This window comes from Lynx canadensis, chromosome C1 (genome assembly GCF_007474595.2).
Source record: "Lynx canadensis isolate LIC74 chromosome C1, mLynCan4.pri.v2, whole genome shotgun sequence".
Classification (NCBI taxonomy): domain Eukaryota; kingdom Metazoa; phylum Chordata; class Mammalia; order Carnivora; family Felidae; genus Lynx; species Lynx canadensis.
The window spans coordinates 21262498-21280562 of NC_044310.1; the positions used below are offsets into that span (position 1 = coordinate 21262498).

General features: G+C 43.7%; 1 protein-coding gene and 2 non-coding genes across 4 annotated transcripts in view; 2 read left to right on the forward strand and 1 right to left on the reverse strand.

Annotated features, from left to right (window-relative positions):
- The window catches only part of TAF12 (TATA-box binding protein associated factor 12), a 34066-nt gene extending 29761 nt beyond the window's left edge, over window positions 1-4305 (reverse strand). Inside the window, exon 1 of one of the 2 annotated variants that reach the window (XM_030324392.1) lies at window positions 4203-4305. The gene's annotated coding sequence lies outside the window, so the exon portion shown is untranslated. The remainder of the gene's footprint in view (window positions 1-4202) is intronic. The other variant, XM_030324391.1, reaches the window with a different exon arrangement.
- Window positions 4306-6927: 2622 nt separating this feature from the next.
- LOC115522514 lies at window positions 6928-7034 on the forward strand. Its single transcript, XR_003971420.1, has one exon. It is a non-coding gene; the product is annotated as a U6 spliceosomal RNA (small nuclear RNA).
- Window positions 7035-9715: 2681 nt separating this feature from the next.
- Window positions 9716-9849, forward strand: LOC115522657. Its single transcript, XR_003971543.1, has one exon. It is a non-coding gene; the product is annotated as a U11 spliceosomal RNA (small nuclear RNA).
- Window positions 9850-18065: the final 8216 nt, after the last annotated feature.

Here is an 18065-nt window from a genome sequence, read left to right on the forward strand (position 1 = left end):
GAGACAGAGAGAGACAGAGCATGAATGGGGGAGGGGCAGAGAGAGAGGGAGACACAGAATCGGAAACAGGCTCCAGGCTCTGAGCACAGAGCCCGACACGGGGCTGGAACTCACAGACCGTGAGATCATGACTGAGCCGAAGTCGGAAGCTCAACCGACTGAGCCATCCAGGCGCCCCAGAAAATAAACTTTAAAAAAAAGTTTTAAAAAATAGTTTAAGTAATCTCTACACCCAACATTGGGGCTCAAACTTACAACCCTGAGATCAAGAGTCGCATGTTCTTTGGACTGAACCAGTCCAAGATATATATACATATATGTATATATATATTTTTTTAAGTGAAGAGAATAGGGGAATAGAAGAACAGATTGTCTTTAAAACCCTTTCACTTCTGAAATGTTTAGGAATTATTTAAACCAAATAGTGGAGTAAAGGGGACCACCAGGCTGATGGCATAAAAGCCCTATCACTGTGGTACAGGACTTAAATGACTGGGTTTTCTATCTGTTTCTTTTCTCATTGGCTTCTAGATGTATCTAAATGAGCTCAAATTTCCCAGCCTTAAAAAAAAAAATCCATTAATTGCATTCTGTAAAACTTGAGAGGAACATTTCTTTCCATTAGTTTTTTTGACTAGTTTGATTCTGTTTAGGTGGTCTTGGCTTAACAGAAAGGCAATACAGTACAGTGGTCAAGGGACAGACTCTGGTGGCAATGTCTGGGTTCAAATACCAACTCTGCCACTTATTAATCAGCTTTACGTCCTTGAGCAAGTTATTCCAATCTCTTTATACCTCAGTTTCCTCATGTGAAAAATGCATTCACATTTTATATATCTCATGGGACTGTTGTGACAGTACATTGAATTTATGTATAGAAAGCACTTAGAAGAGTGCCTGGCACATGAAAAGTACAAATAAACATGTTTGCTAATATTATAATATATATGCTCCTCTCTTCTAAATCTTAGTTATAAAAATCAGTGCATTAAAGCTAAAGGTTTTCAACCATTGTAGTATGTGTTGGTGGCATCCTATAACCATTTTTATGACTTCAGATATTAAAAAAAAAAAAAGTGGGGTGCCTGGGTGATCAGTCAGTTAAGCATCAGACTCTTGATTCTGGCTAGGGTCATGGTCTCAAGGTTTGGGAGTTCCTGCCCCACATTGGGATCTGTGCTGACACTGCAGAGCCTGCTTGGGATGGGATTTTCTCTCAAAATAAATAAATAAGCTTTGAAAAAAAAAACTTAAAAAACAATACAAAAAAAAAAGTGACTGCAAAAAAATGGTCGTGGTAAATGGTCAAAAGGAGGCTGATGAGGGGTCCTATGGCACAGGGAAGGCCCAAGTCAGGAGGGTTGGGTATCATACTACTTCTGCCACAGAGTTATAGGAGCTCCCTTTGACCAAATTTTCTACATCTATAATTAAGAGTGGGATCCGAATTCTTAAGTCCTTACACCTCTAACAATTAATGTAAGATTTTAGATTAAGTCCATATGTACAGATTTCAGTTTGTCTTCTGACACTGGCACACCTATTTCACAATACAGACTGATAAACACTGGTTGTGTATAGTCTCCAAAGTATTTTGGGGCTTTCCATGAAGACCTTAGATCAAAAGTAATACGTTCCATGTTCAGATCTTCTCTAACACAATGATTTTCTGATCAGGTACTTTGAAACACTATTATGATAATTCAATGCTAGAGCTACATATGAGTGAAATAAGTACCTTTTGCAAATGTAGATGAGAATGTTAACTCAAGAATAAATTGTCATTAATTAAACCAAGTATTTTGAAATGGTGTCATGGGAATGCTTTACTTCATAATTTGGGGTAAGTTTTGATCACTTGTATGTAGTAGAGGCACTTGAAAATAGTATAAGCTAACCCTTTGGGGAAAAAAAACAGTAGTTTCAACTAAGTTAGCCCAATTTCCCTAATCATCTAGTTCATGTTGCAATTAATTGTAAAGTTAATCCAATTTAAGTCCTTGCTCTTCAAATTGGTCTTTTGTGGCCTCCTAAATTTAAAATTAAATATATCTTTCTCCATTGTAAGGAAAAGTTCTAATCAGGTCCCATTTTTAGATCTTGAATATCTATGCTTATTTAAAAACAAAGAAATTTAGCTCTCAAATACTACACTATATAAGTACCCTAGCAAGTTATAGTACTTGGTATTAATAGAAATCTTAAGGAGGAGGGGGTGCTTTCATTCAATATGTTTTGTTTAACTGTTACTTCTATTTGTTGATGGGCAAACTGAGATATGGAAAGGAATTCACTTAGAAAAGCAGACAAAATTAGTCAAACACATACAAGGTTTGACTGGGGATGGGCCACTTAGTTCCATGTGTTTTCAGGCAAGGTACTTAACCTCTCTGAACCAATTTCCTTATCTGCACAATGGGACTGACAATATCTAACTTGTGGAGTTGTGAGAATTAAATAATATAACACTTGAAAGTGCTTACAGGGGCGCCTGGGTGTGTCTCAGTCGGTTAAGCGGCCGACTTCGGCTCAAGTCACGATCTCCCAGTCCGTGAGTTCGAGCCCCGTGTCGGGCTCTGTGCTGACAGCTCAGAGCCTGGAGCCTGATTCAGATTCTGTGTCTCCCTCTCTCTGACCCTCTCCCGTTCATGCTCTGTCTCTCTCTCTGTCTCAAAAATAAATAAACGTTAAAAAAAATTAATAAAAAAAAAAGTTTTTATGATAGTGCCTGATTAATCTGTGTAGGTTTCAGTAAAAGATATTATTGAAGGGAAGTTACTGGTCCAGGTATCCCTGACATTCTTATCTAAAAGCAGCCATCTCCAATAAATCCTGATACTAAAAATATAGGATATAACTTATTTATCTGCAACTTTCTAAATGGCTTACTATATTGGGGTTGGGGGAGGGGGAGGAGAAGCGTTCCTTTAAAGGTTCCCTAACTGGTGACATTCACTGTATTGATGTCAATACAGCCACAAGACTTGAAATAAAGTATTAAATTTGTAAAAATTTCCTTCTTGAGTTTGACGTTAAAGCAAAGATTCTAGAAGCGTGTTTTCAAGGATATTATTAGCCAAGATCTCCTATTTGCTAGGCACAGCAGGGTACTATATCAAAATTATGATCGAATCAATCATTGCTTCATGTGATCCTAAGCCTTCTTTGGACCTCAGCCTCTTTACCTATAAAACAGGAGTTTTACAAAGATTATCTTTCTGGGCCATCCTGTCCCCCTATCTCTAACATTCTTTTATTTGAGATGCAGAGATCTGTGCTCAATCAGGGTTCGGTGGAATGGTATTTAAAGCACTTATCAAGTATATAACTGAGTTCAAACGGCTTCAACTTCACATCAGAGCTTTGTAAGAATGAAGCAGAAAACGAAGATGCTTGCATGTGGGCTTTCCTAGATAAAAGTATCTGACACAAGAAAAGCCTGCCAAAAGCCAAGCAGGCAGCGCGAAGGAAGGGTCGTCTTCCCCTGAATACATCCTTTACCACTCTGGATTCAGCGAATATGAGGGAAAAAAATGGATCACTACATCTTTTCCAAACTCTCCCTTTCCTTTGGAGGCTGATCTCCCTGCAGCCATGGCCCCTTATACTCTCCGCTTTGGAGAGCTCGGGTTCTCACAGCCCTGTTCCTTCAGGTACTTCGGAGTCTCCAAGCCCTGATCCCGTCCCCACAGAAGCCCGTCTTCACTGCCCGCTGCCGTTCCTTCCAAACCCAAGTGGTCTCTGAGCGCTCCTGCCCCTCAGGAACCTAAGTCTTCGCTAATCTGTTTCTGAATCCTTAGGAGCCTGGGTCTTGACTGTCCCGCTTCTGTCTCTTAGGAGCCCAAGTCCTCATAGCTCCGCTTTTACCTTTCAGGAGCCCGTGTCTTCACGCCCCTTTCCATTCAGACCCTCTCCTCTTAAGAGTACGGGTCCTCATAATCCTGTTCCCCTCACATCGCTTTCCCTCAGGTGCCGGAGAACTCACATTCGTCCCGGTTCCCTAAGTCCCGTCTATAGCCCCGGTCCCCACAGCCGCGTCTTCTCCGAGCCCGGAGCCCCTTAGTCCCGTCCCAACAGCCTGATTCCTCGCACAACCCGGTATCCTCCACAACATAGTTCTTCAAACACTGACCCACTGTGGGTCTGGGTCCTGACTCCCTCCTCCCGCTCTTCTTCCTCAACTGCCAGGGCCCAAGACTCACAGGCAGCAGCGTCTATCTCCCCATGATATGCGGAGACTGCCCCAGTGAAGCGTTCGTCTCAGCAGCCGGTCCGACTGCTCGGCCCTCCCCGAGTACTTCCGGCACCGCTCCCCGCCTCCAACCCGGAAACGCGCGGCTCTTCCGGCCGGCGGGCGCGCGCCTCGCTTACGCATGCGCAGACTGCTCTCTGACACGTGGTCGCGGTCCTAGGCTGTTTCTCCGCTCCGGCGGTTGGGGTTTCTCTTGCTTGTGGTTGGGTGGCAGCGTGGGCGAACTCGTTGCCTTCTACCCCGGCGTTGCGATCCCTGCTCTTGCTGTTTCTTTCAGTCTCCGCGTATCGTATACGCTAGCACGGCCGATAATTGACGCCCTTGGATGTCTTACAGGTCGCCATTTTTAGTTGATTTAGTTGCCTTTAAGGTCGTGTCTTGACAGAGATACCACTTGGGACCGAAGCACCCCGTGGATAATCCCGTTGAGCTCTAACAAGGGAATTGGCAGCACAAGAGCGTGGAGACGAGAGACGGGTTGTACCTATGGATTGGCAAATAGTATTAATTGAGCGCTTATTGTCATCAAGGAACTTTGCTAAGCCTCTTAACTCCGATACATCATTTAATCTTTTAAAAAATTATTTATTTTGAAATGGGGGAGGGGCAGAGAGGGAGAGAGAGAATCCCAAGCAGACTCCACATGAAGACTGACGCTGGGCTTGATCCCACCACCCCCAAATCAGGACTTGAACCAATATCAAGACTCAGATGCTCAATCGACTGAGCCACCCAGGTGCCCCTATATCACGTAATCATTTAAAGAAAACCCCTGAGAGGGGCGCCCTAGTGGCCTAGTGAGTTAAGTGTGGGACTCTTGATCTCTGGTTTTGATCTCGGTTTGGTGAGTTACAGACCCCACGTGGGGCTCCTCGCTACTGATAACATGGAGCCTGCTTGGGATTGTCTCTCCCTCTCTCCGCCCCTTTCTTGCTCTCTCTCCCTCTCTCTCTCTCAAAAAAAAAAAAAAAAAAAAAAACAACAACAAAAAAACAAAACTTTAAAATAAAATCCCTGAGAGATTAAGTAAGGTTCTAATAAGTGCAGTCTCAACTTGAACTCTCACTTAAAGCCTAATCCTGTCCTGTGTGTAACTATTAAACTGATGGTTTTAGTTTTTACATCACTTTGGGATAACATTTTTTACCTTATGCCAGGTGCTAGGCATGTAAGACCTAGTCCCAACCAATGTGATGTTCACACTAAAATGAAGAACCTGCAGACACAAACGAATATACAAAGGGCCATGACAGCCCAAAGTGAGCCATTATGACTGCCTGCAGAAATCAGGAAGAGGTTTCCCCCCACCTATATTTTAAGTTTGTTTTTTATTAATCTCTACATCCAGCACGGGGCTCAAACTCAACCCCTAGATCGAGAGTCACAGGCTCTTTGAGCCAGCCAGGTGCCCTCCTTATCTTTACATCTTCTCATCCTTGGCCCACCAAACTCCCAATCACCTGCATTGCCACCAGATGCAAATTCTTAGATTCAAGGCCCCTTCACCATTAGGCTTCAAATGGCCTTCCTTAGCCTAATTTCCCTGCTACAGCTCTCTTCATTCTCCTAAGGATCTGGCACACTTTTTTCCCTCCCACTCCATCTTTTTAAGACCAGTTTAAATGTACATTCACTCATTCAGCAAACAGTGCTCGTTGTGTGCCAAGCTTTTTGCTAGGTCCTGGGTATATATGCTAGTAGATACGACAGATAATAAATATCCTTGTTCTGAGAGTTTACAATCTGGAGTGGGAAACAGACCATCAGAAAGTACACAAAAGTGTAAGAGAGAATACCAGATTTAACTAGCTGGGTGATCTAAAGCCCTGAGCTAAGGAAGCTTATTCAAGGACCAAGATGACCAAGGTGGCTGGAATTTAATAAGTGATAGAGTGGCGGGTAGAGTTGGGAGAGGCAAGCAGGGCTCAGCTCAGGCAGGACTTTGTAGGCTATGGTGAGGACATGAGGTTTTATTTATTGTGCAATGGGAAGCCATTGGAGTGTTGAAAGGGGGAGTGAAATAGTGATTTAATTTTTTAAATGTTTGTTTATTTTGGGGGCGCCTGGGTGGCTCAGTCGCTTGAGCATCCAACTTCGGCTCAGGTCATGATGTCACGGTCCGTGGGTTCGAGCCCGGCATCGGGCTCCGTGCTGACAGCTCAGAGCCTGGAGCCTGCTTTGGATTCTGTGTCTCCCTCTCTCTCTGTACCTCCTCCGCTCACACTTTGTCTCTCTCTCTGTCTCTCAAAAATAAATAAACATTAAAAAATTTAAAAATTAAAAAATGAATGTTTATTTTTGAGAGGTGGGGGTTAGGGGCAGAGAGAGGGATACAGAAAATCCGAAGCGGGCCCTCGCTGTCAGTGCAAAGCCAGGTTTAGGGCTCGAACCCACAAACTGTGAGATAATGACCTGAGCTGAAGTCGGACGCTCAACTGACTGAGCCACCCAGGTGCCCCAAATAATGATTTATTTTTAAGAGAGGACTAGCAGATTGATTATAGGAGAAGCCCCCAACAAACACAACTGACAGTGCCCGTATCTAGGCTTCGACCAGTTTACACTACAGGTCTGCTTCCTATTATTGTGTAGGAACTTTTTATGTGACTTCCTTCTCTTGCAGCTTCTAAATTGTAGAGGTCAGGTACCTCTATATATTATTAAAATATATTAAGGTGCTCACTTCAGCAGCACATATACTAAAATTGGAACGACACGGAGAAGATTAGCATGTCCTCTGCACAAGGATGATACGCAAATTTGTGAAGCATTGCATATTTTTCACTGAATTTGATCACTGAATTCTGCTTCTGAAACCAATATTGCACTGCATATTAAGTTACTAAAATTTAAATTAAAAATAAAATATTTTAAGGAGAGTAAAATGCCTGACAGTCTACATTTTTGTTTTAAAATGTAGGGGAGCCTGGGTGGCTCAGTCAGTTAAGTATTGGACTCTTGATTTCGGCTCAGGTCATGCCCCCAGGGTCGTGAGATTGAGCCCCTACTGGAGATTCTGATTCTCTTTCTGTCTCTCTCTCTCTCTCTTTCCCTCCCCCCACCCCACTCGAGCATTCACACACTCTCTCTAAAAAAAAGTTAAGGGGCGCCTGGGTGGCGCAGCCGGTTAAGCGTCCGACTTCAGCCAGGTCACGATCTCGCGGTCCGTGAGTTCGAGCCCCGCGTCGGGCTCTGGGCTGATGGCTCAGAGCCTGGAGCCTGTTTCCGATTCTGTGTCTCCCTCTCTCTCTGCCCCTCCCCCGTTCATGCTCTGTCTCTCTCTGTCCCAAAAATAAATAAACGTTGAAAAAAAAATTAAAAAAAAAAGTTAAAAATTAAAAAAAAAAAAATCTGTGTAGGGGCGCCTGGGTGGCTCAGTCAGTTGAGTATCCAACTTTGGCTCAGGTCGTGATCTCACATCTTGTGAGTTCGAGCCCCACATCGGGCCTGTGCTGACAGCTCAGAGCCTGGAGCCTGCTTCGGATTCTGTGTCCCTCTCTCACTCTGCCCCTTTCTCACTCATGCTCTGTCTCTCTCTCAAGAATAAATAAAACACTAAAAAAAAAAAAATCTATATGTATGTACATAGGAAACAGTCTGGCAAGAGAAACACTAAACTGTTCATAGTAGTTTGGGGAAAACATTCTCACATTTCAGTACTGTTTCAGCATTTTTACAATTAGCACATACTGTTTTTATATTAAAACTGATGTGTGATTGATTCCATTTTTATGCCATTCTGGAAAAGGCAAAACTATAGGACCAGAGAAGAGCACTACTTACCAGGATTGGGATTACGGGAAGGTGACTACAAAAGGAGACAAAGGAGCTTTTGGGGGTGATAGAAATGTTTGATATTTGGTTGACCTTGGTACCAGATACACGTCTATATGAGTTTGTTAAACTATATGATAAAAAAGGTATATTTATATATAAATTACATGTCAACAAACCTGACTTTAGAAAATGAAATATAGGGAGAAAATATAGAAAGCAAGGACAATTTTTTTTTTTAACGTTTATTTTTGAGACAGAGAGAGACAGAGCATGAACGGGGGAGGGTCAGAGAGAGAGGGAGACACCGAATCTGAAACAGGCTCCAGGATCTGAGCTGTTAGCACAGAGCCCGATGCGGGGCTCGAACTCACGAGCCTTGAGATCATGACCCGAGTCAAAGTTGGGCGCTAAACCGCCTGAGCCACCCAGGTGCCCCAAGGACAATTTTTTAAATAATTTATTTATTTTGAGAGAGAGACAGAGACAGAACACGAGGTGGTGGTGGGGCACAGAGAGAAGGAGAGAGAATCCCAAGTAGGTTCCACGTTGTCAGCACAGAGCTGAGATTCTATCCCATGAACCATGAGACCATAACCTGAGCTGGAACCAAGAGTCAGATGTTTGACTGAGCCACCTAGGTGCCCTCAAAAGCAAGAACAATTTTAAAAATAATTTCAATTATACAAGTAATAAAATAGCTCATTATGCTTTTTAAAATAATTAGAATATTACAGGTAAATCTAAAGTCTTGTGTGTCATGAGTCTCATCCTTCCCTCCTTCCAAGAGGTAATCACTGATGTATGTTCTTGCAAATCTTTTTTAGAAAGTTAATAAAGTATGTGGCGTCAGAAAATATATAGCACTGGGTTTTTATGTGCACACGTGTATGCTCTTTGTTACACTGATCATTTAATGTGGTACCCTATTCAACACCTTCACTCATTTTTTTAATATCTGTTGATAAAGATCTACTTCAATCAATCCAAATGTAGTATTGATTTTTTTTCCCCCTTCACGTTAATGGTCGTCATGCTGTACCTTATTCTGCAACTCTTGTCACTCAATGCTTTTTGGTGTCTAATTCACTCCTGGCAGCGCAGCAGATGGCGTTCCACTTTATGAACACACAACGCTCTGCTAATCCGTTAGCAGAAGAGGAGGTTCTTCCCAATTTTTCTCTTAATGGGAAGCTCTGCCTCCAGTGCTCGCCTGGTGGGGCCCCATCCGGGTCGATGGCTAGGGGTGGCACAAGTTTGTGCGTTTTCAATTTTAATAGGGTGGGATTCGTGTCTTCCGCAGACAGGTACCCAGAGCCGCCCAGAAGCGGATCTCCCGCGCAGCATACAACAGGTGCCACCCATGCCTACTGCAGCTGGCGACAGCTTCTCCCGCCCTCTCCTACAAACGCTCTTCCCTGCCACTCCCTCTGCGCCTGCCGGCCCCTTCCCAGCAAGCACCGCTCATATTTGCATATCAATTTACCTCCTTGCCTTTACTACTATATAAAAACCAAAAGGACAAATCATAAGTCTTTTTGTGAAGATTGCCCTCCGGGCCAGAATGTCTTGCAGTTCTTCCTCTTACCCAGAGAAACAAGAAATAGGAAATTACTTCAGCTTTGTTTTCACCTTTAGCAAAAGAGGGATTCGCCAACGCTGCCACCCTGCCTTAGTTCCTGTTAAGGCAAAAAGGGCTTCTGTCGTGAGTGGCACACGTAGGGCAGCTCCATTGCTCTTCGTGCGGAATCGACATCAAGAGATTTCGGAAGCATAATTTTTTGGCACCCGGGCAGCTGGTGATCGTTGGTCCCGGCGCCCCTGTTTGAAGTAGTGCGTTAAGAAAGAATTTCAAACCCGGTTTTGCTTGTATGGCAATGTCGTAATTACAAGCGCTGTTTATTGTCCCTTTTTTGGGGGTTAAATGCAAGTATGTGAAATGGTAGCTGGAAAAAAATCTCTACGCAGGTCTTTTTCTAGGAAGTCAGTCAGCCACTGGAAAAACGTCAAGGAGTTGTGATCGCCAGGGCGTATTCACAGCAGCGTTGGTTGTGGAAAAGTTGCTCAGGTGATTGCTGACGTAGGAAGAGCGGCTGTTTTCCGTATCACAGGTTAAGGAATTGAGGTTTAAACCAAACAAGTTACAAGTTTACTTAAGAGTACTCTGAATTACTCAGTGAGAATATCGGGCTTCCACCTAGGTACCTGTCTACAGGGGTGATTGAATCATCACACATAACTGATTTTGTAAAATAATGTTCCCCCTTAACCAGGACTATATGATATGTATGCATATATCTATGCCTTTCTAAAGCTGAGTTAGGGCTGCTGGGTGGCTCAGTCGGTTAAGCGTCCGGACTTCGGCTCAGGTCATGATCTTGCAGTACGTTTAGGCCCCGTGTCAGGTTCTGTCAGGTTCTGTGCTGACAGCTCAGAGCGTGGAGCCTGCTTTGATTCTGTGTCTCCCTCTCTCTCTGCCCCTCCCCTGTTCACACTCTCTCTGTCTCTGTCTCTCAGAAATAAATAAACATTTAAAAAAAAATGCAGTATATGATACATCTAATACAAAAGACATGTTAGTCAACTGTTTTTATAGTAAAGCTTCTAGTCAACAGAAGGCAATTTGGGGGGAGTCAAAAGTTATACTGGGTGAGGAGTTATACTATTTTTTTTTTTTACAGTGGGTAAATGGTGGGAGGGTGGCACCCTTAAGCTCTGCAATGTTCAAGGTCAACTGTAGTAGTGATAGATCCAGTGCCTGACTTGACAAGGCTTAGTGAGGGGAGAGAATAGCAAACTGAGTACTACTGTGCTGAATTTGGCTGGGAGGAGGAGATCTGGGAAAGCTTTCCTGAAGCAAAGACTTTGTAACTGAAACCTGAAGAAGCAATAGAAGACCCCCACACAAAGTTGTGGGGGGGGGGGAGGACTGTTTAGGCAGAGGCAAAGTCTTGAGGGTGGAGCCAATGTGCCGCAGACAGACCAAGAGCTGAAAGACCAGAAAGGCCAGTATGAAACCAGCCGGGTGGCAGCCTGAAGAGGCCACTGACTTCTGGTCTCACAGGCCTTGGATGTTCCTTTGCAGTACTTTTTTTTTTTTTTTTTTATAAAGCATAAGGGATGAAGAGTTATCTCCACCATGTATCAGCACACTTTTTCTGTAAAGAGGCCAGATGGTGTATATTTTAGGGTTTGTGGTCATATGGTATCTACTAGCCACTCAACTCTGCTGTTGCAAAACAGTAAGAGACAATATACAAACAAGGGAGTGTAGCTGTGTTCCAATAAAGTTTTACCTACAGACACTGAAATTGGAATTTCATATAATTTTCACATGTCATGAAATAGTATTATTTTGATTTATTTTTAAAATCCTGCGAGCCATTTAAAAATGTGAAAACCAGGGGTTCCTGGGTGGCTCAGTCGGTTGATCATCCGACCTCGGCTCAGGTCATGATCTCATGGTTCATGAGTTCGAACCCCGCATCGGGCTCTGTGCTGACAGTTCAGAGCCTGGAACCTGCTTTGGATTCTCTCTCTCTGCCCCTCCCCTGCTTGTGCTCTGTCTCTCAAAAATAAATAAACGTTAAAAAAAAAATGATTAGGGGCGCCTGGGTGGCGCAGTCGGTTAAGCGTCCGACTTCAGCCAGGTCACGATCTCGCGGTCCGTGAGTTCGAGCCCCGCGTCGGGCTCCGGGCTGATGGCTCAGAGCCTGGAGCCTGTTTCCGATTCTGTGTCTCCCTCTCTCTCTGCCCCTCCCCCGTTCATGCTCTGTTTCTCTCTGTCCCAAAAATAAATAAACGTTGAAAAAAAAAATGATTAAAAAAAATGTGAAAACCAGGGGTGCCTGGGTGGCTCAATTGGTTAAGCGTCTGACTTCTGCTCAGGTCATGATCTCAATGGTTGGTGAGTTTGAGCCCTGAATCGGGCTCGCTGCTGTCAGCACAGAGTCTGCTTCGGCTCCTCTGTCCCCTCTTTCTATGTTCCTCACCTGTATACGTTCTCTCAAAAACAAATAAACATTTAAAAAATAAATAGTGTGAAAACCATTCTTTTTTTCTTTAATGTTTATTTTTGAGAGAGAGAGAGGCAGAGTGTGAGTAGGGGAGGGGCAGAGAGAGAGGGAGACACAGAATCCAAAGCAGGTTCCAGGCTCCAAGCTGTCAGCACAGAGCCAGACCTAGGGCTCAAACTCACGAACTGACCCGGGAGATCATAACCTGAGCCGAAGCTGGACGGCTTAACCAGCTGAGCCACCCAGGCATCTCATGTGAAAACCATTCTTTGAGCTGTAGTTCACTGGCCCCTGGCCTACATATTCAAGAGCAGTAAGAACTCAAACCGACTAAGGGATAGCCACAAACTGAATACCATTTACTCATTAAAATGTTGCATAGAGGGGCACCTGACTAGCTTGTCAACAGAGCATGTGACCCTTGATCTTGGGGTCACAAGTTCAAGCCCCATGTTGGGCGTGGAGCTTACTTAAAAAACAATGAATAATGGGGCGCCTGGGTGGCGCAGTCGGTTAAGCGTCCGACTTCAGCCAGGTCACGATCTCTCGGTCCGTGAGTTCGAGCCCCGCGTCGGGCTCTGAGCCTGGAGCCTGTTTCCGATTCTGTGTCTCCCTCTCTCTCTGCCCTCCCCCGTTGATGCTCTGTCTCTCTCTGTCCCAAAAATAAATAAACGTTGAAAAAAAAATTTAAAAAAAATAAAAAATAAATAAATAAATAAAAACAATGAATAATAATAAAAATAAAATGTTGCATAGGAATATTTATGATAATGGTTCACCTCTATGGTGTGCTTATCGAGTGCCAGTCCCTATATTAAGCACTTAGCGTGCATTAGCTCCTATTACTCATCATAGAAGCCAATGATGTAGGTAGTATTATTTTGCTCACTTTACAGATTAGAAAACAGAAACTCCGAGAGTCCCAGATCACATAGCGAGAAAATAGCAGAGTCAAAAGGTGAGCCCAGGTCTTCTGACAGGAATCAGGTCTCTGACTGCCCAGAATGCCCCAGGAGAAAGTCAACTATAGTGGAATCTGTTAGGAAAGACTTATTGGGAAAGTGAAGCTTTTTCATTTTGCTCATCCATATTTCCCTCTTTTCTTTTCTTTTTTTTTAGTTTTATTTATTTAAATAATCTCTACACCCAATGTGGGGCTCAAACTCATAACCCCAATATCAAGAGTAACACACTCTTCTGACTGGGCCAGCCAGGCACCCCCATTTTTTCCCTATTTTCTATGAAAATATGGGATATATGAAAAAGTTAGATAATGGAGACACATAGTCACTGGAATACAAATGATGACAAAATCAGTCCCAGAAGACCACATTTTATATGATTCCTTTTATGTAAAATGTCCAGACAAGGCAAATCTATAGAGACAGAAAGCAGAAGAAAGCAGGTTAGTGGCTGCCTGGAGCTGGAGGTGGGAGCACCTTTATTTATTTACATTTGCAATATGAAATAGAAGCTGGGTGCCAACACACACACTCACACCAGCCTGGGGAGGGGGAGCTGGGACAAGGTCACTTGGCAGCTGGGCTGGACCCCAAACCCTTGGGCATAGGAAGGGGACCCCAGCCAGACCCTGCCATTCCCCCACCTTGGGGTCTGTGGGAGGTACAGGAGGGTCTCAGTGAGTGCATCAGGGCCCCAAGTGAATGTCACCAGAGAGACCCCCTGGGACAGGGACTGCCAGTTCCCACAGAGCCAGCAGGACCAGATAGAGGGTCCTCTGGCTCCCAGCCTAGGTCAAAGTGCAGGGTCCAGGGCAAGAGTCTGGACAAAGGCATGGCCCCCACTTGGGCCCTCCCCCAAAGTGGACCTGAGCTCAGTGTGGGTGTGGGCATTTACACCGGTGGCTGGGCCATGGTGGGTGGGGAGCGTGGGCATGCCCTACAAATGGGCATGAGAGATCTTTTGGGAGTGAAGGAAATGTCCTAAAAATACATTATGGTCACAGTCGTACACTTCTATAAATTTATTAAAAATCATTGAGTTGTACGTTTAAAATGGGTAAGTTTTGTGGTATGTAAATTATACTTGAATAAGGATGTTAAAAAAAAAATTCAAGGGCTAAAAGGAGAATATACACAGCTAGGAGCCTGAGCTGTAATCAGTTTATGGAATAAGTTCTCTAATTTAGAAACTTGACCTTAGTGGATTTCCTGCATGCTGAGTTTCTGTGTGTTAGCTGATTATGTCACTACCCCCCTCATTTAAGACCCTTCCGTGGCGCCTAACTAGTTTGGTTTAACATCCTGTAAGTCTCTGTGACTCACCATCCTCTTCGTTCTCAGGGCTCCAGCCACACTAGTCTTCTCTGTGTATCTCTGAGGCCACTACTCTCTCCTCGCCTCAGGGCCTCCAGAAAGTTCTTCCTTCTAGCTGGAAATGTTCTTTCTCAACAGGTTCTCCCCCTTTCCCATCATGGCTACTTCTTCATTCTTTATATCTCATCTCTAATGTTACTTCCTCAGGGAGGCCTTCCTTGACCTCCCCACCCCTCACTAGGTTAGCTCCCTCACACTCTGTTACACTCTTTCATGGCACCATCTACGTTGCAGCAGAACATCATCATAGTTGTTATTAATGCATTTACACTTGATGTAAAGTTAGTTGCTCAATATTTATATTCCCCAGCCAGAATGTCACCTGGGTGAGGGCATGGAACCTGTGTCTTATATATCACTTGCATCCTTGGGTGTCTGATGTAGTACCTGGCACTTAGTAGGCATTCAATACATTTGTAGAGCTCTTCGTATGTCATGAAGTACTTATGTACATACATTTGCTATTTTTTTTTCAACGTTTTTTTTTTTTTATTTATTTTTGGGACAGAGAGAGACAGAGCATGAACGGGGGAGGGGCAGAGAGAGAGGGAGACACAGAATCGGAAACAGGCTCCAGGCTCCGAGCCATCAGCCCAGAGCCTGACGCGGGGCTCGAACTCACGGACCCCGAGATCGTGACCCGGACCGCGAGATTGTGACCTGGCTGAAGTTGGAGGCTTAACCGACTGCGCCACCCAGGCGCCCCGCTATTTTTTTTTTTTATTAAAAAAAATTTTTTTAACGTTTATTCATTTTTGACACAGAGAGAGACAGAGCATGAATGGGGGAAGGTCAGAGAGAGAGGGAGACACAGAATCTGAAACAGGCTCCAGGCCCTGAGCTGTCAGCACAGAGCCCGACGCGGGGCTCGAACTCACGGACTGCGAGATCATGACCTGAGCCGGAGTCGGACGCCCAACCGACTGAGCCACCCAGGCGCCCCATTGCTGCTATTTATTAAGCACCTGCTATGTCCAAGCATATGGGTGTAGCAAGACAGTGTGCTCCTGTCCATTCTCAGAAGTAGGACAACAGTCTTCCCATTTATAGGTAGTCTAAGTTTACACAACTTGTAAGGAAGTTGCCTTCTGTAACTAAAATGGAACTCCTACTCAGGTCATAGACTCCCAACAGGATGGGTTTACTCCAGGGGGTGGTGGGGGGGCAGGGGAGGTAGTTCAGGGAAATTGATTTCGAGGGGCCATGAAGCTTTGGCATTTTAAGGGTGGAGGGGAAGAGAGTGTCAATTTGTCAGAAGATAAGAGGAAGTTTCTAACCTTCAGGTAGGCAAATAGAAGTATGGCTCCTCTCTCAAAACTGACCAAATCTGGGGGCGCCTGGCTGGCTCAGTTGGTAGAGCATGCCACTCTTGATCTCAGGGTCATGAGTTTAAGTCTCATGTTGGGCACAGAGCTTACTTAAAAAAACAAAACCAAAAACAGCCAAAAAGGTCCCTGAGCTCCCCTAGGTTGGGATAAGTGACCACTGAAAAGAAACGATGGTCACATAAAAATTGTGTTTCTATACACTACTAATCCAAAAAGGAAATTAAGAAAACAATTCAATTTATAATAACATCAAAAAATAAAATACTTAGGAATAACATTAACCAAGGAGGTAAAACTAAACCAAGGATGAGTGTAACTTGTACACTGAAAACTACAAAACACTGCTGACAGAAATTAAAGAAGACATAAATAAATGGAAACACATCCCATGTTCATGGGCTGGAAGACTTAATATTATTGTTGAGATGTCAATACTAGCCAAACCGATCTGTGGATTCAATACAATCCCTATAAAAATCCTAACACGTTTTTTGCAGAAATAGAAAACCCATCCTAAAATTCAGATGGAATCTCGAGACCCCTAATAGCCAAAATGTTTTTGTATTTTGTATCTGTTACAAAATACTGTTTGTAAAAGAACAAAGTTGGAAGAATACACTTCCTGATTTCAAAACTTCCTACAAAGCTATAGTAAGTAAAACAGTGTGGTATTGCTATAAAGACAGACATATAGTCCAGTGGAAAAGAATAGAGAATCCTTGTATCAAATCCTGGTATTAAACAATTAAAAACATTTTTTTTTAATGTTTATTTTAGTTTTGAGAGAGAGAGACAGAGCATGAGCAGGGGAGGGGCAGAGAGAGAGAGACACAGAATCGGAAGCAGGCTCCAGGCTCTGAGCTGTCAGTACAGAGCCCAATGTGGGGCTCAAACTCACAGACCATGAGATCATGACCTGGCTGATGTCAGATGCTTAACCAACTGAGCCACCCAGGTGCCCCTGAAAGCAGAGTTTCGAAGATAATTTTGTGCACCCATATTCATAGCAGCATTATTCACAATAGCCAAAAAATAGAAACAATCCAAATGCCTATCAGAGGATAAAGGGAAGAACAAAATGAATAAATATCCATGTCATGGAACATTACTTGGCCATTAAAAAGAATGAAGTACTGATACATGTTAGAGCGTGGATGAACCTTGAGGACATTCTGCTAAGGGAAACAAGGCAGACTCACAAGGACAAATACCATGTGTTGATACCTAGAATGGTCAGATTCATAAAATAGGAGAGTGGTTACTAGGCACTGAAGGGGGGTGGTATGGGAAGTTACTGTGTAGTGGGCATTGAGTTCCAGCTGAGGATGATGACAAAGTTCTGGAGATGGACAGTGGTGATGGTTGCACGACCCTGTCAATGTGATTAGTGCCATTCAAGTGCACACTGAAAGTGGTTAAAATGCTACATTTTTCTGTTATATCTATTTTGCCACAATTTATTTTTTAATGTAAATTTAATTTTATTATTATTATTATCTTAAATATTTTATTTTTAAGTAATCTCCACACCCAATGTCGGGCTTGAACTTACAACCCCGAGACCAAGAATCATGTGCTTTACCAACTGAGCTAGCCAGGCGCCCCTACCATAATGTTAAAAATTAAAAATTAAAAAATTAAGATTATAAAATTTTAAAGAAAAAAGAAGATGGTGAAGAGCAAGGTTTTGGGTGTGCCTAAGATATCTCCAGCACTGGGACTGGAAGCTGGTCATCAGCTCAGGGAGGTTGCCCTAAGTCGGCAAAACTGTGTGTATGCCAAGTGCCTGGTATACAGCACGTGCTCATAAGTGTAGCTACTAATGGTCCCCATCACAAATGAGAAGACTGAGGCCCAGAGAGGTCCTGTAGCCAATGGAGGCAGCTGACAGGACTCTGAGTTCTGTAAGGCAGGGAGGTGGTGCCAGTTGGAATATTAATAGTAATACTAGCTGGTATTTCTTGAGTACTTACTACATTCCAGACGTTATTCTTAGTCTTTTTGTGAGTATGGATTCTTCATTTACTCTTCACAACTCCTCTGTGAGTGAGGTCCCATTACTATCTCCCTTTTTCAGATGAAGAATCTGACGCTGAGACAGAGACCGATCCAAGTTCACAGAGCCAGCATACCTTGAATCTTGTCCACTCTGACTCCAAAAACAGAAACCCAGCCTTTTGGTTTGGTACTGGTGGTGGACAGTGGCTGAAGGGGTTTCTGGGGTGGGGGAGTAGGTGACTCACTTGACCAAATCTAGTTTCAACCCAGATTTTTTTTTCTGGTTTCTTTTTCTTTCTTTTTTGCACCCACTGGCAGGACTTCCTCCTTTTCTCTCTTTGCCTCTTTTTCTGATTCACTC